The sequence below is a fragment of the Alligator sinensis genome, unplaced genomic scaffold (genome assembly GCF_000455745.1).
Source record: "Alligator sinensis unplaced genomic scaffold, ASM45574v1 scaffold281_1, whole genome shotgun sequence".
Taxonomy (NCBI): Eukaryota; Metazoa; Chordata; order Crocodylia; family Alligatoridae; genus Alligator; species Alligator sinensis.
Window position 1 is genome coordinate 375,139 of NW_005842306.1, and position 27,576 is coordinate 402,714.

Below are 27,576 nucleotides of genomic sequence, written 5' to 3' on the forward strand. Positions count from 1 at the left end.
ATGAATGGTGGGGGACTGGGAGGATTTGGGGGGGTGGGAGGGAGGGACACCAGCAGGGTTGGGGAGGGCTGAGAGGATTGAGGGGCACCAGCAGGGTTGAGGAGCTGTGGCTTGAGAGTAAGGGGCCTGGACCTGCATTCTGTGAGCTAAGGGAACACAGGGAGCTCTGATTTTCCATGATAAAAAACCCAAAATCAAATACCAAGATTTACAGGTATTTAGAATGTGTTTTATTATAGCGATCGAGGCACTGGTAGGTTTCCAAACTGATTTCATATTGTAAACATCAAGAAAGCATTGTGTTCAACTGATACCTATATATATATAGTGACCTTTCATTTTAATCACAGATTTGGGGGGTTTTATAAAAGAATTTGCAATTTATTTTTTTTTAATCAGAGAATTTGTGATTTTTTTTTTAAATCAGGGAAAACCAGGATCCCTGGTGAGTATTTAACTGCATAATTGAAGGCATGTGCTGTATTCCTTTGAAGAAGGAAATTTTCATTGCATAGACAAATCTCTTGTGAGAAAATGGCAGATATACCATATAAATCAAACTTATGAGGAGAAATAAAACATGAGAGAAGCAGTGAATGAAAATCAAAGTTTCAAGGTTCCTTCTCACTGAATTACACATTGATTAGTGTTCACTGTGGTGAATGCTGTGTTAGCAAAATTCATTATTTCTTTAAAATCAACAGAACGTTCATTTGGATTTCTATTTTTCATATTTCTTAATTTTTATATTTTGTTATACGCCATTTTGAAATATAGTACTGAGAGGAATAATTTTCTCCTAAAAAAAAAAAAAAAAGTTTCTCACTAGGAAGGTAGAATTTCTCACTAGGAGGGTAGTAAAACACTGGAATAAGCTACTTAGACAGGTGGTGGAATCTCTATCCTTGGAGGTTTTCAAGACCCAGCTAGACAAAGCTTTGGCTAGGATGATCTAGTTGGGGATGGTCCTGTTATGAGCAGGCAGTTGGACTAGATGACCTCCTGAGGTCCCTTCCAATCCTAATCTTCCATGATTATATGATTCTATGACTTATCCTTCTAAAAACTACTCCACTGCAAGCTTAAGAAAATACTAACAATAATACAAGACAACTTGTCCATTCATATCTGTTAAAAATATCCATTATACCCTGATCACAAGTCTCATGAATGAATAACTGCTCCAATAGACTATCCTTATGTGAAAGAAAAATCACAGGAATTTAAACTGGGTTAAAAAAGCCCAACTACTATTTTCACATGCAAAGTATCTAAATAAAATGCCTCTTTGTGGAATATAGCATTTTAAAAAATATTTCTTTTTATCATGCCATATATAATTCCAGAGTGAAACTACAATTTATAATTTTAGCATAGCAAAAACCATACTGAAGGTATATATAGGCTCAGGTGTTTACAATTCAAGTTGATAGCTTAAGTCTCATACCAGAAGTGTTTGGACACATTTAAATGATAAACACACTAATTGACAGTTATTATTCAGAAAGAGTATAGCAACTGCAATGGACTAGGGAATTGACCCTTATGTATATAACCTCACCAGGTACATGAAGAGTAAAATTCTGGATGCCAGCCAAAGATTTAAATTTTAAAAGCTTTTTTTCATTCTATTTAATTTTTGATCCTATCAGAGGAATAATTCCAACCAGAGTCAAGACTTCCATAGCATTAGAACCAAAGCTGTCATACTGATTGAACAGTAAGAGTAAAAATTACAGTCCATGCAAGGAGACCCCGCTGGGGATGAAATGACCCACCAATTGCAGATTCAAGGATGACAGCTTCTCCAGTAAGCTGCCTTCTCTTCTGATTAACTAGCAGTTCTTTCTATTTCTAGGGCTTGCTTCTTTGTTGATGGGATTCCTGCAGGGCTCCACAGCAGTTTTGTTAGTAATACATACATTAATTTAACTTCCTTAAGGATATAAGTGTTAAGAAAAGCCAGTCTGAAACTAAGTAAACACAGAAGAATCATAAGGATTATTGTATTTTTGTTAGCTAAAACAGAACTTGTGTTATTGGATTACAAGCAGTTAAAAGTTCTAGTTTGAAAGAGTAAGGTTTCAAGGAGGCATTTAAATTGTCAGATCATTGTGTTATCGACATATAAACGTACTTACCCTAAAATAGTGTTGAGTGCTTTCCAGTCTGTTAAATGATTTTTTTAAAGTAGTGATCACTTAAATACTAAATATGAACTTAGGAGAGGATCACACAAACAGTATATTTTATGCTTAAGGAATAAGATTTTCATGATTAATCTGAAATACATCAATACTTTCTTACTATCCACCCCCACATTTTATCCAGTTCAGTTTACAGTCCTTTCTCTAAGCACGGACAAGTCTTTGCATCTGTGATACAAAAAGTTGCAGTTGTGGCTACTTGTGTGGGAGGATGAAAACTGGCAGTCCATGTTCTGACAGGCAATAAATTACTCTCACATGCCTTAGACCAGTGGTTTACAACCTGTGGTCTGTGGACCCCTGGGGGTCCACAGACTATGTCTAAGTGGTCTGCAAAAGATGACTATGACCAGTCAAAAGTATGTGAATACCCAGTTACAATTCAAAGAGGTCTGCACCTCCATTCAAAATTTTTAGGTGCCTGCAAATGAAAAAAGGTTGAAAATCACTACGTTAACATACTGACATGATAGCCAATGAAGAAAGGCAATTTAAGAGAAAGTATCTGGTCTGCAGAATTTCTGGGTTGAGATTCCTGTTGGGGATGCCTTTTGGTGACAATGGGAAGAGTGGCAGTGACATTAACCCCATGGATTGTGTGCAGACGAAACAAGAGGCATGTGTGCATGACACTTCAAAGCGGGCTAAATGCTTTTGCACCACTTTAATGGTTTCAGTGTTTGCATGCCTCGGCGGCGTATTGCGCATTAATTCCAGTTGCTGTTGGAAATTCGGCAGTGTAATGCACCTTAAATGACTTGGGGTGCAGCAAACTAAAACTCTTTAAAGGAGCTTTAGTTTGCTTCCCCTACAGCCACGGAGCAAAGCACTGGGCTCTGTGCAGCTCCAAGGCTCTGCAAGAAGCAAGCTCCGCCCAAGAAAAGTAACGAGCCTAATCTTTTATTTTCCCTCCCTGGAGTCTGCCTGCCTAAGCTGCGTAGGGGCCTGGTGCTTCCCTCCATTGCTGTGGTGCCCCCCGGGACTGCTCGAGCTGGGTGCCTGCAGACAGCTGCCACCTGTGGGGTCCTGCCACTGCCATGGAGGGAAATACCAGCGCCCCTCCCCCACCCTCCCCAAAGCCCAAGGACCTCTCTGCCCTCTGGCAGCTCGTCCTCCCCTCCCCGCCCCGCCAGAGAGGCAGGGAAGTTCAGGGTGTGGGCACACAACACAGGGGTTTAATCCTCCCTAAATCAGGGTGTGTGCACACAACACAGGGGTTTAATCCTCCCTAAACTGAAGCGGTGTTTTTTAAAACCCACCGCTTCAATTTAGAGCCCCCGTTTCGTCTACACATGCACATGAGTGCTAGACATCCCACTGCCAAGTTTGCAGGTCAGTATCTGCATTGGGCACGTCTTTCACTGGTGGGGCAAGTGGTGGTGGTATGGTCAGCATGGGGAATTAACAGCACTGCTGTGCATCCTACCAGTGGAGGTAGGTCATGCAGCCTACAAAGAAACCCATGATCAGGATCCCAAATGAGTGGGACAGCCCTGGTTTAAAGATATTAGGATATCAAATTTCACCATGAGTTAACTGGGTCAAGTCCTGTCCAGGCTGATAATGTAACAACAATCCTATTTATTAGTCAGTTCACAGGTTACTCCCATAATGCATACCTAATTATTATTCTTTCTTACTACCTCAACATGCATTTTTTAGTTTTGCAAACCATGTAGAATCAGGTCTGGTCAGCAGTTGAACAGGGAACTTTCAAGTAAAATGAAAGTATTGAAGGAGTAGTATTGGTGTTTCAACAGTGCTGTACGTCTTGCTGGGTCATAAGTGCAGCAAATGTTCTAGCACAGGGGTGCTATGCTCAACCCCCAGCCTGTGGGCCAAATCCGACCCATGAAGCCATGCCATCTAGCCTGAGGGGATCCCCATGGATTGGGAAATGTGGTAGTGGGTAGTGGTAGAAGCTCCACATGGCTGGATCCAGCCCTGCCTGGGTCATTGCTGTGCAGCAATATCAGGACTGGGCCTACCCCCTGCCCACCTGGACCAGGCTACTTCCTATCCCCATCCTTTGCCCTGCCCCTGGATCAGGCCAGGCTGCCCATGGCCTTCCCATGCATCCAGATCAGGATTAACCCATTTCCCACCATACATCAAGATTAGTATTGGGCTGCTCCCTGCCTGCATCCTCCTTTTCCCTCCCCCACCCCCGCTCAGATCAGGGCTGATCAGTTAATGTGCATTAAGTGTCACTTAAAAACCATGAGCATTTATACATAGTTTTCTGTCCCACGATGCGCCAGAGATCCGCTGCTTCAGAGTAGACTCAACTAATCGAGTCTGCTCCGCACGCAAGCCGTGGTGAACTGTGGTGCACCACGTGCAGTTGTATAAGCAGCAAAATGTGCATCAGCGCACAGAAAATGGCAGCAGTGCTCTTTTGAACTAAAGCACGTCTGATGTGTTTTAGTTCAAAAGTGCACCACTGCCATTTTCTCAGTGCTGACATGCACTTCACCACTTGTACAACTGCAAGCATTGCAGGACCTAGTGCTGCGGTGCCTGCATGTGTAAAAATGCCCCATGCTCTTTAGTTAATGCGCATTAAGACAGGCTAATGAACATTTTTCTAGTAGCTCACAATGAAGGTACTATATTTAATGTGCATTAACTAAAGTGCATTAATACACATGTAGATACACCCAGAAAATAATCTAGATTTAGTAGAGATAGAAAATGGATTAATGGCTTTCCTAGATGATTCTCTGCTGTCAATGGATAGGCCTTTGGATCTTTCTACATAGCTGATCATGAGAAATTACTAAACTGTCTTAAGGACGTAGGAAGGGCTTGATATGACCCAAAAGGCACCAGCCAGGCACAATCCCCACAACATGTGGGGTTTCTGGCCAGCATGTGCTGAGTTACTCTGAACTGCGGCCCCAACAGTGGGTGCCAGGGCAACTCGTCACAAGCTGGCAAGTCATCAGTGTCAGGGAAACCCCATGACAGACCATGTAGAAAAAAGAAGTAGTGGTACTGGGCCAGACAGGTAATGCCAATGAGACTCCAGTCTATTTTGACATGCCAAAATGTGCAAAATCCATAATTATGAGTAATCCAGGAAATTAAAAGTTACAAATTACAGTGATGTTAGCAGGATTGGCAGATGGGAGAAAATTGTGCAATTCTGAAAAGCAAAACTCTGCCAAAAGTAAAGGTGCCACCAGGAATAGTGGTTAGGTACCAGGAACAAGGATAAATGTCAGGTAAACTGATGAATGACTCGTCAGATATTGTGAAATGGAGACCTGGGGCACTGCTAAAAAAAAGAGGAATACTAGTGTTAGATTAATTCAGAGGTCATTTAATATCAGATGTAAAAGCAAAAATTCAATTCCAAGTACTGGATGTCACAGTGAATAACTCCTTTAAGGATCATTTGTGGTGTCAGTACTAAGACTGGCTCTTGACAGGGAACCATGTGCTTATACCTGGTGGGAAGATTAAGAAGCCAACAATAGCACTGTTTTGCCAATGGATTATGGCTTCTTAGGGCAAGACATATTCAGAATCCATTATTAAAGGCTTCAAGAAGTGTTGTATATCCAATGGCATGGATGGCACTGAACATAATGTTTTGAGGGAGGATGAGGGAGAAGATGAGAACAGTGAAGACAGCAAAGAGTGTAAGAGTGAGGATGCATGCGAAAGTGACCAGTCCTAAGTTGTAGGATCTAAGAAAGGAGTAGCGCTTACCAGGTTCTGGACAGAATCTAATAAAGATTAAGTTCAGTTAATGTCTGAATTGAATTGAAGTCTGAATTGATTGGGAGAATCCCTGTTCCCCTGAGCACTACCAGGAGTTACAAGGAATAACGGCCATAAGCTGACTGAAAGTAGATTTAGGCTAGGCATCAGGAGACACTACGTCACAGTCAGGGTGGCTAGGATCTGGAACCAACTTCCTAGGGAAGTGGTGCTTGCCTCTACCCTGGGGATCTTCAAAAGGAGGCTAGACAATCACCTAGCTGGGGTGTTTGACCCCAGCATCCTTTCCTGCCTATGGTGACCTGCTTACGTCCCTTCCAACACTACCAACTATGAAGCTAATGTTGAATTTATGACTTACTGGTACTGCTACAGCTTTTGTCAGTAGGTCTGTTTATAAACTTAAAATGTTTCCTTGTGTGGAGTGTAACTATTGGGGGAGGGGGATCATCTTAAATTCAGGGTTATTTTAGATTTGAGTAAATATGGTACATATCCACATTTAGTTAAGCTGCAATTTAGCGTTGCTCATGGATTTCTCTCTGACACTAAACTCACACATAACTAGGAGAGTATAACATATTTACTCATGTCATGAACACAGCTTTCCCCCAAAAATCAGTCCCCCAAAATTGGTGTCCACATCTTAAGAGGGAAAGCTGACTTTTCTGTCTAGAATAGAAGTAGCCAGCTTTGAGTTCTGCTCCAGCATGCAGCAGTAACATTACTATTCAGGTAGGTGAGGGAGTTATTTAACTTAATGGATAATTGTTCTTCATTCTAGAGATGTTAACAATCATGTGTCCTTTTTAATGGTCTTGATGTTCCACTAATCAAGCTAACCTTTCTTTGGGCAATGTTGTTGGTTTCTCATCTCCTATTTCATAGCCAGGAGACTCTTTAGCTCTCTTCAGAATGGAGACTACCATGGAGACTAGACTTCAGCAGCAGCTAGGGTTTCAGTTCCTAGTTAAGCAGGAAAGGAAAGGTGAGTCAGCAGCTCTGTTCTATGCAGCCATAACTCTGGAAAAATCTTTTTCTTCATCCTGCCTTTCAAAAACAAGGTGTAGATATTATTCTTAGGCATGTTGTATGCAAGAAAATATGGCATCTTATCTTGGTAGATGATGACTTGGCTTCATTAATACATGCCTCTATCAACTCTCAGCTGGACAATAGCAATGAAATATGCTGGGTGAGAAGCCAGTAACCCCTAGGAAACTCAAAACACAGCAGGAAATATCCTCAGTAAAACACACAACCATGAACACATCAAACCTAACTTCTACTGTTTATACTGGATTTTCATATGAGTCAAATTCAAAGCCTTCCATGATTTTTAAGATGAGCAATGGCCTGGGCCCAAGATACCTAAAAGATCACTTGAATCTGTCCACTGGAAAAGTAAAGCTTACCTGTGCCAGAATCACAGCTTTCTGGGGAGGGGGTTTCTAAGGCGGTGGAAAAATTCTCAAGGTATCTGAAATATCATAATTTTACATCCAAAGTACAAGGCCTTACTTCTTTACAACAACAAATACACAGAGAACAGCAAATACAAAATCAATAACCTAACAAAATAACTTAAGAGAAAGAAAAGGAAAGAAGAAAGAAACACATGAAAAATGTTAAGTAACATCACTTAGGCTGTAAATAAACATTGCATTTGTTTGAAGAGAGAACCTTTTGTCTTAGGATCCTACATATATCCCTCTGAAGTATGCTGGATAAAATGTGCAATTTTTTTTTCCAGGACATGGCTGTGTGCGCCTCTATAAAGTTACTATGCTTTTTCCTGGAACAAGCCAGACAGGCTGTGTGCTCCTCTCTTGTGGAGGAGCAACATAGCAGCTTGGACAGGGCGATGTGTATAAATGACTGTACCATACCTATTTTGATCCAGGTCACCCCATGGGACAATTGGACTTTGTCAAATGAGACATCTATTTACAGACTCAATACACGTATGGAGAGCACTCAGGTACTATGATGATAAGGATGGTATTGGAATTTGAGTAGAAGAAAATTCACTTCCTCTTCCAAATGACTGGAGTATCAGTGACTCTTTTAAGTGAACTGCAAAAGTTCCAGTGAAGTGATGCCTGATGCAGTTATCAAAGATATACATGAAAGCAAAGTGCTTTGGGATGAAAAATACTACTCTATATTAAGGTATAGGTGCTTTGGAAAATGTTACCCTAAGTCCAATTGACTTTCAGTGAGATACTCATAAGAACCTACCTAACCTTTGCAAGTGTGACCTAAGCACTTCTGATATTTACCTAAAGCCACAATGCCAATATATTATGTATGTTAACTTTAATATAAAAAAGTGTGAACTGACAATCCTGAAATACTTTAAGTCAAAAACAGGTATAGCAGCAAATTTTTTCCAACAATTAACCTAGTAATATGCAACAGCCTTGGTCTCTGTAAAAGATTATAAAAATAAGTGCCAAAAATGCTAAATAGGATTCTGGTTTTATGGTTAGCAACTATACTGAACCCAACTCATTTTACCTAGACCAATTAACCATTATCAGACAGTAATTGGTGATCTGCTTGGATCTGGAAGTGGTGGACCTTGTAGTCACTTTTCACCTGCCTGAATCATCCAGCCCTCTCTTGTTATGCCTGTTTGACTACAAATGTACTGAATGAAGGAAAAACTTTGGAGTATTATTAGCATCAGTGTAAATAAAAAGAGCTTGAAATCACACCTGTATCATATCAATTTCTATTAGATAGATTTCTGCTTCAAGTCTAGTTCAAGTCTTTAAGTAAAGGAACGGTTGTAAAGAACCATAAATATATTAACTTTAATGGAAAGAATAAGCCTGTCTGAAACACTGTGGTACCTAAATGGAGATCAAGTAATTTCTATTTCAAATATATAATCACTTCAATTGAGGTATCTAGTACCATCTTGAACTTGATTATGAGATAAAAGAAATGGGACAGAGATGGTAATCATTTAATCCCTTAAGAACAGCTATTCTGAAGAGCTTTTCACTTTGCACTCAATAGTCTTCTAGTATGTTATGATCCAGCTAAAAAAGCAGCAAAGTGATGAGAAAAATTATGTTTCCAATGACACAGGCTTTTCACAGTAGCAAGGCCTTCTACAAAAGAGGCAATAAAGTGAACCTGACCACTTTAACAGATGGTATAGTGAATGAGTGCACAGATGCAGACTGTTTGAAAGTAACGCATTCATATCCCTTGACTTAAGGTTTAGGAAGAATTTGAACTTTCAGACGTAATGTAGCAAAGACTGCACAGATTCCCAAACACATAAGTGCTGTGCATAAGTTTACAAAGGGTTAGGGAGATGGACCAGAAGAATCCACACTAGTGAGAGTTAGTGAGTTTCTCTGGACTTGTCTACATGAGAAGGATAATGCACAATAAACTGTGCTGTGAATTTATACAAACTGTTCTGTACTAACTCCCTATGAGGATGTTTCTAGTAAGTAAAAGAACATTTGCAAAGAATCATACATTAACATTAATGTAAAGTGTAAATCTGTGTAAACCCTTTCAGTGTTTATTAGTGAGCATGCATAGGGAGTTGGTGCACTAGTATGCTTTAAATTCACACTCTAGCTTATGGTGCACTAAGTTGTGGATGAGCTCTTTGTCTGAATACAATAAACATTTCATACTTGTAGTTTGATTTTCAACTTGTGAAGACATTTAAACTACCTCAGAAATAACAATAACTCATTTATAAGGCACCATACAATCAGGGTTAAAAATTGTATTTTTGACGTTGACACACACATTGTAAAGATACCTTGATGTAGTTAAATTATTTCCTACCGCTGACACAAACAGTAGCTAAGGCGCAGACAAGCAAAATATACTTATTTACATGAGCAAACTGTCTCAGTAGCAGATCGCTTTTACTGAATTCAGCTTCAATCATCCATAGTAGAGCAGATTTATATTTGTGAGCTGATCTGCACTACGGATCTTACTATCTGAAGTTCACTGCAGCAGCTATAACAGGTCACTTTTATTAGTATGTGGAGTAACAGAATTGCAACAGCAAACACCTTAGATGTACTGTAGCTATTGCTATAATACCAGAATTGTGGAATGTATCACTCTCTACAGTGACACGAAGTCAAACTTTTATCTCACAATTTGCTGCAACTAGACAAAGAGGGAACAAAATCATATTTCAAGTACTTCAGTCACACTTCCTTGTAAAAATGCTTGTGATTTTTGATGAACTCAAATTTAACAAAAGAAATCAAGGTGCTTGAAATATTTCCATGAATTGTAGCAGCCTCAAAAAGTCTGACTGAACAATAAGAAGGCAATGCCATTGGAAATGCCACTTTTTGTCACAATATCAGAAATGCTTAATCTGTGCCTGGTCTCAGATGAGTAAAATAAAAATCAGTTTCTATAAAATATTGTTGAAAGGGAATCCCATAAACTAAACACATGTACAAAAGTTCACTGTAACACAATAACATTTTAAAGCAAGAATATTAGTGATAAGACAAGACAAAATGGGTCATTCAAAAGAATATAATGATTTGCTACCACAGTAATGGAAAGGAACAAACTGACCTCCTAAAAAAGCAGAAGAGCATGGCTGTAGGAAAGACTGAGATCCTTCATAATTCAGAGCAGGAGAGGTAACAGCAAAGACTAGAGTAACTAAGGATGTGTACAGAACTGCTCTGTGCACATTTTACAGAGCTGTAATCTGAAGCGCTCTTTATAGCACTATAAACTTACAAAGCTCTTAAACATAGCAGAAGTGCAGTGTTTGGTTGGGGAGGCAGGGAAGAGAGGTGGCTCTGAACTTCCCTGCACTTTCCAGGATAGGAGGCAGAGGATGCTCCACAGCCTCCTGGGGCTGCAGGAGACTGCAGACAGCAGCAGACAGGTGGAGAAGGTGGAGCTGGGTGGAGAGGCCCAGGTGCAGCCCTTTCCCTAATCCTGGAACCCTGGGGATCTCACCTGCTGGAATTTCCCTGGCCAAGGGTGGGAGCAGTGAAAGCCACCAGAAGGGGCACAGAGAGAGAAAGGGAGGTTGGCAGGTTGGGGGTGAGGGGATAGGTGACATTCCTGCCCTGAATCTGCCCAGGCAGTGCCCAGGTGCCAGGTGCTGTGCCAGCTATGGTTGTTTTGGGGCTCTGTGGTCTGTAGGTGTTTGACGAATTCCCCCTTCCCACACATGCTGAGCTTCCATGCTTCTCTGACTCATCCAAGACCACAGAGACCCTTCCCAATCACACTGTGCTGGAAAGGATCAGGTCCCCAGCTGGGTAGGATGGCATGCAACCAGCACCAACAATCCCCTCCCACCTGGGCTGCACAGAGCTGAACCAACCCCCTTACCCACAGCGCTGCCAGCCCAGAGCCTGCCCCAGCTGCAGACCTTACTGGGGGGACACCAGCCTTCTAGGGTGGCAGAAGCTCCACAGGACCTGGGGGCTGGCCCCCAGCATAGATCCAGCACCACAACCTGCAGAGAGAGCCATGCTCCCAGGAGCTGGGATGTACCCTTCTCTCTCCTCCCCCCAATCTTAGCCATGTCTGGCCTGATTGCTGCCATCTCAGTCGGCTGGTGGGAGTAAGGTGGGTTGCCAGCTTTTGCAGGCTTGGCTAGTGCTTCCGGGCTACCCCTGGTGGTGCTGTGGAGCACTAACCAAACTTGCAAAGTCCATGGGATACTGGTGGATTTGCCAGAAGTCTGACCAGCATACAGAAGTTATTATAGCACTATAGGTTGCTAAAGTGCTGTAAAATACTGTGCTTCAAATTTAATACTTCATTTAACAAGGCTTATTTTAAAGTGCTGTACCCATTGTTAAAGTGCTGTACAGCCGTGAACTTCTATTAAGTCATAGCAATAAAGTGCTTTAAATGGCGAAAAAAAGCAATTTCTGTATAAACCGTGGATTATGTTTCATACATGGGGAAGCAGGAAAAAAAATGAAGCACTGTCTTAGATAATTTGAAATGGATCTATTCTCTACAAGTCCCTGCACTATCAACCATGGAGTTGATCACAGCTCTGCCCTGGACCCCAGCACTGTCACCACTCTGCAATCCCAGCCCCAGGCCCCGCCTGCCTGTCCTGCTCCCAGATGCTGCTCCCTGCTTGCCTGCAGTCCTGTCCCATCCATCCGGTTGAGCATGCCCTGCCCTCTCTATGGAAACCCATCCACTCCATCCAGTGCCCCCAGCAGTGGGTGCAGGGCAGACGGGCCTAGGCTGGATAGAATCACTTGCCTTCTTCCTCCTCCCCCCCCGACCCCTACCATGCTGGGCAGGTCAGCACCCCCCTCTACCATCCCAGCCTGCAACAGATTTTTGCAAAAAAATTCTTTAAGGGCAAGCTTTTTTTTTTTTTTGCAATTAAAGAAAGAATTTTTTTTGGTGCAAAAATCTTACTATAATGAAAGATATCACCTCTACCATGAGTCCTGATTGCTTTTTCCTCTAGACCAATACAGCTACAGCCTGGATACCTGATACATGGAGACTGAGCACTCTATCACAAAGCCATAGGAGGTGAGGAGGACTGAATGGTGGTTGATCCCAGCTTTTATATTCTCAGTACAGGGACATGATGGCACTCAGGATGCATGCACATTGAAGCCAACAACCCATGCAAACCCACATATAAAATGACTTAAGTTCCATTTTCAAAATAGTTTCTTTTTCCCTCCACTACTTCTGTTGAGATACTGTTCCAGGACATTACTTCTAATTTCCAGTGCAAATTTAGTTCTTGTGCCAACTTGTCTTTTAGCTCGCATAGTTCTCACTCCCTAGTGTTTACTTCCTGATCTATTTATTAACAGCAGCTCCTCTCAGACTTTGTTTAGTTCCTCTAGGTTCCTCTCATACTCTCCATTCACCTGATAATCCTCCTAGTACTCTCTACACCTGTTCCAGTTTGACCCCATCTTTCTCAATCGTAAGAAAGGTACCAGACTTGTACACAACATTTCAGATAAGGTCTCACGATTGCCTTATAAAATGACATTCATACTTTTTCTCTCTGCAGGAAGTACCTTATTTGATTCTTCCTATAACTACAATTTACTTTTTCCACAGCCACATCACATTAGTGATAACACTGGTGGTTAATCACATGGTTATCCTGCAATTGACTAATACATTCAGGTCTTTCTCTCTTTCTCCTAATATGGGGAAATTTTAAGTCTTAGTCTTGTCAAAGTTATGGCACAGAATACAGGCTATATCCAAAGACTGCAGTTTCTTCTCTTCATTGGAGCTGGAGGTACATCTGATAACAGGGGTACTTGTAGAAAAGTCTTCTTAATTCTGATCTCAGGGAGGTTTCTTCCTTTAGGTTTGAGGCTACCATCAAGAACTGCTTCAAGCATTTTGCAAGTAAAAGAGAAATATGATATTTCATAGACATTCAGGCTGGAAGGGACCTTGGGAGATCATTGAGTCCAGCCCCCTGCCCCAGGGACAGGAAGTCAGCAGGGATCATAGGATCCCAGCAAAATAAACATCCAAATGTCTCTGGAAGTTGTTTAAAGTAGGTGCTTGAACCACCTCCGGTGGCAGCCTATTCCAAACCTTGGGGGCTCAGACAGTAAGAAGTTCTTCCTTATGTCCAGCCTGAAACGGTCATGGAGGAGTTTCTGACCATACGACCTTGTCATCCCTGGGGCACTCTGGTGAAAAGACGTTCCCCCAGATCCTGGTGAGCACCCTGATAAACGTATAGGTGGCCATCAGCTCACCCCTGAGCCTGTGCTTTTCCAGGCTGAAGAGTCCCATGGCTCTCAGCCTCTCATCATAAGGTCTATGTTCCTGACCTTTGATCATGTGTGTGGCTCTCCTCTGCACTCTCTCAAGCTTTTCCACATCCTTTTTGAATTGTGGAGCCCAAAACTGGATGCAGTACTCCAGCTGCGGCCTCACAAAGGCCGAGTACAAGGGGAGAATGATGTCCTGGGATTTGCTTGAGAAGCATCTATGCATGCAAACCAGCGTTTTGCTCGCTTTACTAGCTGCAGCATCAGATTGAGGGCTCATGTTCATCTTGTGGTCAATCATGACCCCCAAGTCCCTTTCGCCCATAGTGCTAGCCAGCTAGCATTGCTGAGCCTACAAGGATGCTGCAGGTGTTTCTTCCCAAGGTGGAGAACCTTGTATTTTTTGGTGTTAAACACCATCAGGTTCTCGTCCTCCTATTTCCTGAGCCTGTCAAGGTCAGCCTGGATCACCCTCCTGTCCTTAGGTGTGGATGCTTTACCCGAGTTTGGTGTCGTTGGCGAACTTGGCCAGTCTGCTTCTGATACTAATTTCCACATCATTAATGCAGTTGTTAAATAGTGTAGGCCCAAGGACAGAGCCTTGAGGGATCCCACTGGTCACAGCGCACCACGATGATTGACTTCCATCAACCACCACCCTCTGGGTCCTACCATGGAGCCAATTCCCCAGCCAGCGGATCGTGGTGAGGCCGAGGCCACAGTTAGCCAGTTTTGCCAAAAGATGATCATGGGATACCAGATCGAAGGCTTTTTTAAAGTCAAGATATATGACATCAATCTCCTCTCCCTTGTCCAGGTGATAGGTCACCTGGTTGTAAAAGGAAATAAGATTGGTCAAGCAAGACCTACCCACAACAAACCTGTGCTAGCTATCCCTCAGGATGTTGCCATCGGCCAGTCTGTTAAGAATGGCCTCTTTGATAATCTTTACTAAGACCTTACCTGGGATAGAGGCTAGGCTGATGGGCCTGTAGTTTGTTGGATCCACTTTCCTCCCTTTCTTGAAGATAGGTACCACAATGGCCTTCTTCCAATCTTCGGGCACTTCACCAGAGCACCAGGAGTTCTCGAAGATCCGTGCCAGGGGATGAGGTATGATGCTAGCCAGCTCCTTGAGTACCCTGGGGTGTAAACTGTCAGGCCGGCTGACTTGGAGGTATCCAGCCTCTCAAGGTGCTCCTTCACGAGGTCAGCATTGATGGAGGGTAAGGAATCTCCCTCACCCGGACCTCCCTGTAATGGCCAGGGGCGTCCTGTGGGACTGGTGAAAGACCGACTCAAAGTACCCATTTAGCAAGTTGGCTTTTTCCTGGGTGTCGGTTGTCAGTTGTCCCATCTGCTTAGCAGGGGTCCAATGTTGCTCTTGCTCTTCCTCTGGCTCCCCACATACCTAAAAAAGGAATTTTTATTATCCTTGATAGTTGTAGCTAGTTGGAGTTCCGTCGCAGCTTTGGCTTTCCCGGTTCGTTCCCTGCAGGTCCGGACCAGCGCAGAATATTCCTGCTTGGAGGTGGATACAGTCCTCCATCTTTTGTAGGTCTGTCTTTTAGATGCAGGAGGTCGGCTAGTTCACTGGAGAGCCAAGGGGGCTGCTGTGCCCTTTTGCTGCCTTTTCTCCTAGATGGAATAGACTTTGCTTGTGGATCCAGGATCACTCCTTTGAGGAGGAACCACGTGTCCTGAACTCCCTTTTAGGCCCTCACTGACAAGCCTCCTAAGCTTGTCAAAGTCAGCTTTCCTGAAGTCGAGGATTTCTGTTTTGCTGACTTGCCAGCTTTACAGCAGATAGGTAAGGTGATCAGCTCGTGGTCACTGTCACCCAGCTTCCCTTTGATCATTAGGTTGCTGATTAGGTCATCCCCCATTGCCAGAACCAGGTCGAGCAGCGCTTTACCTCTTGTCGGCCCATAGATTTCTTGCCTCAGATAGAGCTCGTCCACACGAGAGAAAGCTTTGCGAGCACTCGGATTTGGCCGAGTGCTCTTCCCACGAGATGTCTGGGTAGTTGAAGTCTCCCATGACAACCATGTTGGTTTGTAGTAGACTCCTACCATTGTGTCCCCTGTGCTGTGTTCCCCATGGATTTTAACCCAGAGGGTCTCCAGTCATCCACCCTGGGTGCCAATGTTGGCTTTCAGGGACGCGTAGCTTTCCTTGACATAGAGAGCTACCCCCCGCCCCTTTGGTCCCCTCGGTCTCTGCTGTACAGGGTATAGCCATCTATACCTGTGGCCCAGTCATGGGTGGAGTCCCACCAGGTCTCCATTATCCCTATGACATCGTATTTATTTGTGTTAAGCAGGAGGACAAGTTCCGCCCGTTTATTCCCCAAGCTCCTGGCATTTGTGTACAGGCACGCAAGTGTCCCTTTGGGGGTCCTTGCCTTGCCTACAGCTCGCTCCAGGGCTGGGGCAGGGGTGGGCTCCCTTAAGTGCCTTGGCCTGCTGGCTTTGCCAGGGGTGCTCAGGCTGCAAGCAATGGCAGTGGTCCCCCCACCCCCCGGTGGGCTTAGTTTAAAGCCCAGTGGAGCAGGTCAGCCAGTCTGGCTGAGAAGAACCTCCCAGCAGAGAGAGGTGGAGACTGTCCCTTCCCAGCAGCTCACTGCCTCTCTCAAAGAGCAGACTGTGGTCATGGAAGCCAAAGCCCTCCTGATGACACCAGTGCCGCAGTCTTTGGTTCACTACCTCAATCCTCCTCTCCCTTCTCAGTCCGTAGCCTAGATATGCCTGTCTAAGAGAAATATCAAGTCATTGTACACTGGGCAGAAGGTTTAAAATGTTCATGTGGCTTCATTCCACTGTAGAGATGTACAGAGAGTTTAAAAGGAAATCTTACCCAATGGACTCTTCTCTTTTTTTCCCTTCTTTTTCTCCCTTTTCTTCTATCATACAAAATGGAGGAGGCTTCAGGGCAAAAACAGTGTTTATGGAACTAGCTACTCAAAAGATTACAAGGTAATGTGCACCTACAATGAGACTCACATTGGCAGATATTCAAAGATGGTGGTATATTTTCACAAATCATTTGGGTATCTCTGAAATCTTTTTCAGCATTGATTTTATAATGCAACACCAGAGATTCTACATGCAGACATATACATTAAAATTATGGAATATGAAGATTAATAAAGAAAACTGTGTTGCTTTTATTAATGAGATTCTAATGTCTAACCTCAACAAAACCAGTACTAAAAGTTGTTAATAAGAAATAATTCAATCCTAAATAATAAAAAGGAAAATATATAAAAACAGATTAGAAATCTGTTATTTATAATCTGTATTATTTCAGGAAAAGCAACTCTACTGGCATAATAAATAATATTTTTTGAAGAAAAATGTATTTTTAAAGGAAAAGAGCATAACTCCAGAATGAACATAAGGTATAATTGCAGGCAACCGATTAGCAATGGAATTGTACCTGTACAGATGGAATCTGAACAGGGGATCCCAGTAACTTGATAAATATTGTTTCCTTATTTATCAGCATGAGTCTTTTCCTCTATGGTTATAAAACATTGAACTCCAAAAAAACCTGATATATAAAAAAGCCCCATAATTTTAATTTTGAAACCTAATCTGGTAAAATCAACAGCACTGTGGCAATATTTAATATTAACCACTTGCTGCAAGAAATGTAATAATGTCTCAAAAAAAATCATGATCATGACTCATTGCATCACACAGACTTGTACAATTTTGACTGACACAATGTAGGATACTGAAGGTTTGTGTCAGAACTAGATTTTCAAACATCTGAATAACAATAAAGATTATAACAAATGAGTTAAATATGCCATGGCTGGAAAAAAACCCCAACGTTATGCATATGAAAGAAATCATATTGTAGGGAATATATTTTAGTGGTAATGGAAATAAAGAGAGAGTCCTGGTTAAAGTCAGGCATTGGGATACACGTTTCCATTCTCTTGCACAAGATACAGAGGAAGAGTAGGACTGTAGTGCTGCTGAGTAGAGATCGAGAAAGTGAAAGCAAGCTGCAGTCCACTATGTACCTGCCCTTAACTTTTCTGAGACCAAAACCATACTATATATGAGCTACTAAAAATGTGGGTGAGAATGTTCCATGTTTTGAAAATAAGGTTGTGTAGTACTAGTATTAGTTCTAGTACCAGTAAAACTAGTACTACTCTGCCATGAGGACTTCATTGATTCGATGCTGAAGGAGACTTCCAGGTCTGTGATGGAAAGACTGCCAGAGGTAGCGCTAGAGAAGAGGACATGAACTCCCAGGAAAGTAGAAACTGGAAGCTTCTGACCTCAGGCAGCAAGCAGAAATCTTTATCTAAACCTGCAATGATTTGCCTGGAGAACAGATATGGAGTCCTACCAACAGAGGAGGAGGAGCACATACTGTTAGTAGAAAAGGCCAAGCCAGGCCTCCCCAAAGTTGGGAGGATTGAGACCACTGTTACCAAGAGGAAGTGACTGGGCACTGGTGGTTGCCGTCACTGGGTGGTAGTGGCTGGAGACTCCAGAAGTTTCCAGATCACAGGACCTGGTTTGCATGGTGGACTTCAACCACCCTCACATCTGCTGGGAGGGCAATACAGCAGTGCACAGGCAATACAAGAAGTTTTTTGGAAGGTGTTGGGGACAATTTCTTGGTGCAAGTGTTGAAGAGGCCAACTAGGGACCATGCTCTTCTTCACAAACAGGGAAGAACTGGTGGCAAAAGTGAAAGTGGATGGCAACTTGGCTAGAAGTGACCTCAAGATGACTGAGTTCAGAATCCTGAGGAAAGGAAGGAAGAAGAGCAGCAGGTAAGGACCCTGGACTTCAGAAAAGCAGACATTAACTTACTCAGAGAACTGATGGGGAGGATCCCTTGGGAGATCAGTCTGAGGGGGAAAGGAGTCCAGGAGAGCTGGTTGTACTTTAAAGAAACCATACTGAAGGCACAGGAATGAACCATCCAGATGCACAGGAAGACTAGTAAGGCAGAAGACCAGCTTGGCTTAGCACATAACTCTTCCATGAGCTAAATCACAAACAGAACACTTATAGGAAGTGGAAACCTGGACAAACGCCTAGGGAGTAGTCTAAAAGTATTCCTCAAGCATGCAAGTATGATATCAGGAAGGACAAAGCACAACTGGAATTGCAACTAGCAAGGGACAGTAACAAGAAAGGTTTCTACAAGTATGTCAGCAACAAGAGGAAGATCAGGGAAAATGTAGATCCCTTACTGAATGGGGGAGGCAACCTAGTGAAAGATGATTCAGAAAAGGCTAAAGTACTCAATGCCTTTTTTACCTCTTTCTTCACAGGCATGGTCAGCTCCCAGACTACTGCACCTGGCAGCACAGTTTGTGGATGTGGTGAGCAGCCAACAGTGGTGAAAGAACAAGTTAGGGACTATTTAGAAAAGCTTGACATGTATAAGGCCATAGGGCTAGAAGTGATGCAACCAAGAATGCAGAGGGAGTTGGCCGATGTGACTGCAGAGCCGCTGGTCATTATCCTTGAAAATTTGTGGCAATCAGGGGAGGTCCTAGATGAGTGGAAAAGGGCAAATATAGTGCCTGTATTTAAGAAAGAGAAGGAGGAGGCCCTAGAGGAACTACAGACCTGTCAGCCTCACCAGTCTCTGAAAAAATCAGGTTCTCAAGGAATCAATTTCTAAGCACTTGGAGGAGAAGAAGGTGATTAGGAACAGTCAGCATGGGTTCACAATGGGCAAGTCATGCCTGACCAACCTGATTGCCTTCTATGATGAGATGACTGCTTTGTGGATACAGGGAAAGCAGTGGATGTGATAGACCTTGACTTTAGCAAAGCTTTATATCATCTCCCACAACATTTTTGCAAGCAAGCTAAGAAAATATGGGTTGGATGAATAGATTGTGAGGTGTGTAGAAAACTGGCTGGATCATTGGGCTCAAAAGATAGTATCAATGGCTCAATGTCTAGCTAGCATCAAATGGAGTTCCCCATGGGTTCATCCTGGGGCCAATTTTGTTCAATATCTTCAACAACAGTCTGGAAGATGGGCTGGAGTGTATCCTTAGCAAGTCTGCAGATGACACCAAGCTGTGGGGAGTAGTAGATACACTGGAGGGTAGAGGTAGGATTCAGAGAGCCCTAGACAAATTGGAAGATTGGACTAAAAGAAATCTCATGGGACATGTCCAGATGTGCATGGATGCTTGGTTTCCCGGGGACAAGTAGCAGCAGTGCACCTTGTGCTGCAGCTACTTGTACCCGGGGAACACCCATGCCACGTGCGCTTTGGCATGCAGCAAGTTATCTCGTGGGAAGTAGAGGAGGTGGAGGCCATCACTGTGTTGGCCCCAGCAGCCCTACCTGGGATCCTGGGGTCTTCCCAGGGCTGTAGTTGTGGTGATCCTGCTGGGTGGAGCCTGGCTGACAGCTGCAGCACAGCTCCGGATGGTTCGGCTCCGCTTTTCAGCAGTGCATGATGCCCGAGCATGCGCTGCTTTGGTTTTTTTTTTCCCACCACAGGTTTTTTGGACCCCTGGATATTTTGACCCTCTGCAGAAAAGGACCTAGGGATTATAATCGAGAATAAGATTAATATAAGCCAGTGTGCCCTTATTGCAAAGAAGGCTAATGGCATAGTGGGCTGCATTAGTAGGAGCACTGACAGCAGACTGAGGGAAGTGATTATTCCCCTCTATTCAGCACTGGTAAGGCCAGAGCTAGTACTGTGTCCAGGGCAACAAAAACTGCTAGGGGGTTGGGGCACATGACTTATGAGGAGAACCTGAGGGAACTGGTCTTATTTAGCCTGGAGAAGAGAAGACCGAGGCAGATTTAATAACAGCCTTCAACTACCTGAAGGGGGGTTAGAAAGAGGATGGAGCTAAACTGTTCTCAGCAATGGTCTCAATATCCAACCTAAACTTCCCTTGCTGCAACTTAGGAAAACAAAAAAAAACCCCAAAAAACCCCACACATTCTCACTAGGAGGATAGTAAAGCACTGGAACAGGTTACCCAGACAGGCTGTGAAATCTCCAGCTTTGGAGGTTTTTAAGATCCGTCTAGACAAAGGCTTGGCTGGGATGATATAGCTGGTGGTCCTGCTTTGAGCAGGGGTTTGGAACTCCAGAGGTCCCTTCAATCCCAATTTTCTATGATGCAGTAATTCTAGTTCTGGGTTAAGTTCTAGTTCAGAGAATAGAAGCATGTCTGCAACTAGTTAAAATGCCATGATCTCTTCTTCCTAGCTTCTGTTCTTTGCATCCCTGAGCTGTTGTTAAAAAAACAAAACAAAACAAAACAAAACAAAACAAAAGCAATTAGACAGCTTTGCTGTTTTACACCTATGTTCCATAAGAGCTTAAGGGTTTCAATTTCTCAGGAGAATTTAATTCACAAAGTACTTAAAGTCTTTTCTGCTATGAGCTGTAGTAACTTCCTTTCTGATATTTTATTGAATAATGAAAGAAAGAAGTACTTGGTAAATAGGGAGCTAGCCAACTGGCAAAAACCAGAATATAGCTGCCCTGAGGTTGGCACTAATTGGCTATAATACCCCCAAACAGATTATTACCTCTTGTGTGAACTGGAAGGGGCACTATCTCCATCCTCCAGTGAGGTGTCAGATTGCCATCAAAAATGAAACTTAATGGCAGAGTTAGTGCTCCTTTTCCATTGTGTGTTTCAGAGGAAAGAGAGCATATTATCTATTGCACAACAGCTTTCTTCCATAGGTAACCAGATTACTCAAACAACTTGTACCATCCTACTTATTTCAATGCTTGAATTATTCTTGAGAGGCTGTCAATTATTCTTAGAAAATGAGACAACACTGTGGTGCAACTAGGTAACCTTTAACGATTGGGTAGAAACAAAATAAATTTTGTGTATAACCTACATCAAACCTGAATCCTGGTCTAAAAAAAATATTTGCATAAAATTATTAATCTACCAAATTCCAATCATATATGCTTTTCAAAGAGTTATGTCAGTCATAGAGAGATGATGTATATGCAAAACACCAAACCTAGTGTTTGTCACCTAGTCTCTACAAAAACTAGAATTTAATAGCGACACATTAATATGGTTAATATCAATGTAGGAGTAATAGACATGATTCAATTGTGTGAATTCCTGCTCTGGCATCAGCATGACCTTATGGGTTTTTTTTTTAACTGAGTGTGGCTTAAGTGCCATTATGCTGGCTGTTGTAGTAACTCTCTTACTAGAATGTGTTCCCTAATCATATGACAATATTTGTTAAAAGGAATAAAGGAAAGCTAGAAATTGGCCACAAGGAATATACTTTTGGTGGTTGCTTCTTCAAGTTAGGAGACTTTGTTCAACAATTATTCAACCAGTCTTTGAACCAACAATAGGTACAAGAAAATATGGCAGGGGGAAGAGGAACTATTTTAGAGGAACTATCATGTGCAACACCTTCATTATGTAGTAGGGCTGCCTGTATATATTGCATTTTATGTATTTGCAAACAACTTTTTAGCCATTACAAAAACAAAAAAGCAAACCATTTTCAAGCATTATTATCTGTCCTTGCATCCTTCTGTGATACTGACATATTACACAGCAAATTCAGGATCAGGTTTTGCTTTTTGAAAAAAAAACTCATGTCATATGCTTCTGTGGCTTGTAGCCTGAAAATCCTAGTAATTTTATAGAAAGTTATATGGCTCATATAGTATCAAAGAATTTTAATACAAATCTACAGTGAAATAGAGTATCCTTTTTCCGTGACAATAAATAATGCCTTCCTTCCAAAATCTAGATAGAAGCCAACCATCTTTCTCATATGCTCTTATGCATATTTATAAAAACAAAAGTGATTCCATACTGAAGATAAAGAAACTTCTTTAAGGTCAGAAAACTTTTTAAAGGGTACATAGCCTTGGAACATAAGGTGCAAAACTAAAGTATAGCCTATGCCATTTGGGAAGAAAAACCAAGATAAATTACTATAGGAATGTGACAGTAATTCTGAGCAGAATAAACAATCAATATTTAAATATCTTGAACTCAGATTGACAAAATAAACATGCTTCAGTGGATGCATAAGCTTACACGGGCTATGTACTGTAAGAGGTCCTGAAAGGCTGCATCATATTCCCCTAAACATATTTTTAGAGGTTTATAGTGGCAGTCTTCTGACTTCTGAGGCACAGTGGCAGAGCAGTACAGGCATCTTGCTTTGGCTCCAGAGGCATGAACTGAAGCCTCAGTAGGCTCATTCTGAAGGCTGTGACCACTGGACTCACTTGTAGATGGCCCTGGTCATTTGGGCAGGGGAACCAAAGGTGACCAGACATGAGCCTACATTATCTCATGTGTCACTTGTTATAGAATCTGGCATGCCTTAGCCACCAGCCTCACGGGGCCAGTACACTCAGGTGGATCTTTGACTTATATTTTGCTTCAGATTATTTTCCTGGTGCACTCAGATAGTAATAGATTCATAATATTGTCTGCTGGGTTTGGATTTTTTTAGTAGATCTTTCTAGCTATATCCACTCATTTTGATGACTAGATTGAAAGATATGTATTCATTCAGGTAGTTCAGTTTTGTATTAATTTTTTGTAGGTAACATTCACTTTTGCTGAAAAAAGAAAACATGACCAGTTTGTGCTCAGGGAAAAAAAAAAAGTCAGTAGATTTGTTTATTCAAAAACTTCTTACTTTCATAAGATATTCTATTTTGTGCTTTGATTTTTCAGAAACCTTTATGTATTTAGCTGTTGACAGGATTTCCTTATAAGGACTTCTGTCAAAAGTGGTCAGCATTTAACCCAACATAGCTTTGTGTGTGTGTCACTTTATCATCATCTTGGGATACTATTCAACTCATTCAGAACAAAATCTTAACCCTGTAGGTACTGGAAACAGGATGACTAGTACACTATATCTAGTTGACATGTGAAAAATAATTATTCCTCAGCTAACCCATCAGTACTGAAGCATCAAGGGAAAATTCCTATTTGAATTATTACATTCTAATGATATGAGAGGCTAGGATTTCTTAGGGTGATATCTTTTATTGGTCCCATTGTATAGCTGGGATATAGTTAGACATGCTTCCAACTGCAAGACATTCATCGTGGCTACAACACTATCTATCTACACCATCACTTACACTATCTAAATGATCACATTGTAATTTTACCTGGACATGGTATGCTTTATGTTTTTGTCTTCAATTGTTAAGTAGCATTGTTTACAGTTACCATATGTTAATCCAGAGGCAGCTTCATTTCAGTAGTGAGTGAATTTGCATATCATATTAAAAATAAAATTATTAAGACATCTTGGAGTCTTTAAGATGAAAGATGTTCCAGAAATGTAAGTCCTTCCAAAGTGCCACTATATTTTGCTCTGTAAATTAATATTTTTGTATCAATACATAGTAGGTCAAGGGAAGTGATTATTCCCCTTTATTCAGCACTGATGAGGCCACATCCAGAGTACTGTCTTCAGTTGTGGGCACCCCTACAGAAAGGATTCACAGACCCTGCCAACTATAGACCAGTCAGTCTGACTTTGGTCCTGGGGAAGATCTTTGAAAAAATTGTCAAGGAAGCCATCCACCACAAGCTGATGGGGTACTGAGAAGCAACCAGCATGGCTTTGTAGAGGGGAGGTCATGCCTAACAAACCTGGTATCCTTTTATGACCAGATAACTAACCTGGACGTGGAACAGGAGGTGGACGTCATCTACCTAGATTTCAGCAAGGCCTTTGATACTGTTTCCCATGAAATCCTCAGTTAAGTTGGAGAGTACTGGCCTAGACCAGCCTACAGTAAGGTCGGTTGGGAACTGGCTTAGCGGCCGATACCAATGAGTCATAATTGATGCGATGGCCTCATCTTGGAAGTCCGTCCCCAGTGGTGTACTCCAGGGGTCTGTGCTTGGGCCCATGCTCTTTAACTTCTTTATTAATTACCTGGATAAGGGAGTGAAAAGTCAATGATTAAGTTTGTGGATGATACCAAGCTGTCGGGACAAGTGGGCACATGAGAGGACAGGTCAAGGATTCAGGAAGACCATGACAGATTGGTTCTTTGGTCTGAGCAAAACCATATGGAGGTTCAACAGGGACAAATGCCGGGTCCTTCATCTGGGTAGGAAGAACCCATATCTATACAATGGGTGGTGGTCCACTGGCTGGCACTGCATCCAAAAGGGACCTAGGGGTGTCAATTGACCGCCCTGGGTTTTGAAAACTTCCAAGGATGGAGCCTCTACCACCTCTTTGGGTAACCTGTTCCAGTGTTTTACTACCCTCCTAGTGAAAAAATTCTTCCTAATATCTAACCTAAACTTCCTTTGAAACAACATGGGACCATTGCTCCTTGTTCTGTCATCTGCCACCACAGAGAACAGTCTAGCTCCACCCTCTTTCGAACCTCCCTTCAGGTAGTTGAAGGCTGCTATTAAATCTCCTCCCAGTCTTCTCTAGAAAAGAATAAGTAAGCCCAGTTCCCTCAGTCTTTCCTCATAAGCCATGTCCCCCAGCCCCCTCAACATTTTTGTTGCACTCCGCTGGACTCTTTCCAATTTTCCACATCCATTCAATACATCCAGAGAGAGGTGTATCGAAGAGGTGAACCGAAGACTCTGGTGATGGTGCTAGCGAGAGGGTTTCAGCTTCCTGGACCACTGCATGCACTTCAGAGAAAGAGGCCTTCTGGGAAGGGATGGTATCCACCTCATGCTGAAGGGGAAGGCTCTTTTTTTGGCCAGGAGATGGCTCAAATGTCTGTATACAAATGCCAGGAGTATGTGGAAAAAACAGCAGGGACTGACCCTCCTGCTTTCCAGCAGGGACTACAATATCATAGGGATAACAGAGACCTGGTGGGACTCTACCCATGATTGGACCATAGCTATAGAGGGCTATACCCTACATAGGAAGGACTGCATAGGGAAAAAGGGGTGGGTGTGTAGCTCTATATGTAAATGAGCAGTACACCTCCTTGGAAGCCAAAAATGGTACTAAGGAAGGGTGACTTAAGACTCTCTGGGTCAAGATATGGGGGACATGGCAAAAGGGACCTAACTGTAGGAATATATTACAGAGCTCTGAATCAAGATGAGGAGCTAGATCTGCAATTCTCCAGAGAACTGAAAGAGGCTGCAAGAGCATGGTTATGGTTGTCATGGGCAACTTTAACTACCCAGACATCTATCAGATGTTGGCCAGATCTGACTAGTTGCATAGATACCTGACCTGTATTGACAAGCTCTACCTATCTCAGGAAGTATACAGGCTGACCAAAGGAAATGAGCTCCTAGATTTAGTTTTGGTCAAGGGGGATGACCTGGTGACTGATAGAGGGTAACCTAGGCTAGTGACCATGACACTATCACTTTCACTGTCTGTTGTAGGGCTGGAAAAATCTGTCAGTAAGGTACAAATTCTTGACTTTAAAAAGAGCCGAGTTCAAAAAGCTAAGGACTTTAGTGAGTAATGCCCTATGGGATATCATGGACCACAGGGAAAGTGTGGATGAAGAATGGTCATTCCTCAAGGAGATTAGTGCACAGAAATTATCCATACCTGTACACAAAAAAAAGTAGCACAGCGGCCAGGAGGCCATCTTGGCTCAATAGGAAGTCATAGATCTTCTGAAAAAGAAAAGGGAGGCTTACCAGTGATGGAAGCTAGGAATAGACCCCAAGGAGAACTACATAAAATTGGCCCACACCTGTCAGAGGCAGATTAGAAAAGCAAAAGTGGTGACCGAATTCAAGTTAGCAACGGAAAGCAAGGACAATAAGAAGTTCTTCTATAGGTACGTGGTAACAGGAGGAAAACCAGTGGAAATGTGGGACCACTGCTCATTGCATCTGGACATCTGATCACCAACATCAAGGAGAAAATTGAACACCTGAATGAGTACTTCGCATCTGTATTCCACCAGTCTAAGAATGATAGCCTGCTGATGGAAATATGACACAGAATAGTCACAGTACGTATGATCACCTACTAACAGTCAATGTAGAGCTGGTGAAAGAACAGCTAGAGAGGCTGGACTGGATGAACTCTGTCTGAGAGTGCTGAACGAACTAGCCAAAGTCATCACAGGACCACAGGTGAACCTCTTTGAGAATTTGTGGTGCCTAGGAGAGGTCCAAAAAGACTGGAAAAGGGCCAATGTTGTGCCCATTTCAAGAAGGGAAGGACAGAGGACCCAGAGAACTACAGGCCGACCAGTCTGACCTCAATCCCAGGAAAAATCCTCAAAAAAATTCTCAAGGATTTCATATGCAATAAGCTACTAGAAGGCAAAATTCTGAACAACAGCCAGCATGGCTTTGTTGTGGGTAGGTCATGTCTGACTAACCTCATCTCCTTCTACGACCAGGTTACTTACCACCTGGATAAGGGAAATGGGATTGACATCATTAACTTGGACTTTAGGAAGGCCTTAGACTTGGTGTCCCATGAGGCCCTCAAGGTAAAACTAGGGAACTACGGGCTCAACAATTTAATGGTCAGATGGGTGGGTAACTGGCTGTGGGGTTGGACCCAGAGGGTACTAATAGACAGATGTATCTGTCACAACCCAATTAAATTGTGCCCATGCCACTGAGCAAGAGATACCATTGAAATCATCCTCATTTTGATGATTAAGGGTTAAAAGACATCCCTGCCAAAAATTCCTTGAAACAAAACGCTGGTGGAGAACTGCAGATAATTGGTCCGCTGAAATAAAATGCTAGGGGAAACTATATATAATTGGTCAAAAATAAGCATAAGCTCCTCACACGTAGCACACACGTAACAGGTAGAGAAACCTAACCCACTACCTTGTAACTTGAGGAGACAAAGAGCTGCCACCTGCCAAAAATTAAAGATTCCATATAACGGTTCACC

General features: G+C 42.6%; 1 protein-coding gene across 3 annotated transcripts in view; it reads right to left on the minus strand.

The window, feature by feature from the left end:
* EFCAB11 (EF-hand calcium binding domain 11) overlaps positions 1-27,576 on the minus strand; it is a 135,913-nt gene that overhangs the window by 9,190 nt on the left and 99,147 nt on the right. The window contains exons 6-7 of one of the 3 annotated variants that reach the window (XR_003095166.1): positions 24,381-24,639; positions 23,960-24,069 (exon numbers count right to left, since the gene is read on the minus strand). The exons of 1 other annotated variant lie outside the window; for it this stretch is intronic. The gene's annotated coding sequence lies outside the window, so the exon portion shown is untranslated. Of the gene's footprint in view, positions 1-23,959; positions 24,070-24,380; positions 24,640-27,576 lie in introns of those variants that run through there. One more of the 3 variants, XR_003095165.1, reaches the window with a different exon arrangement.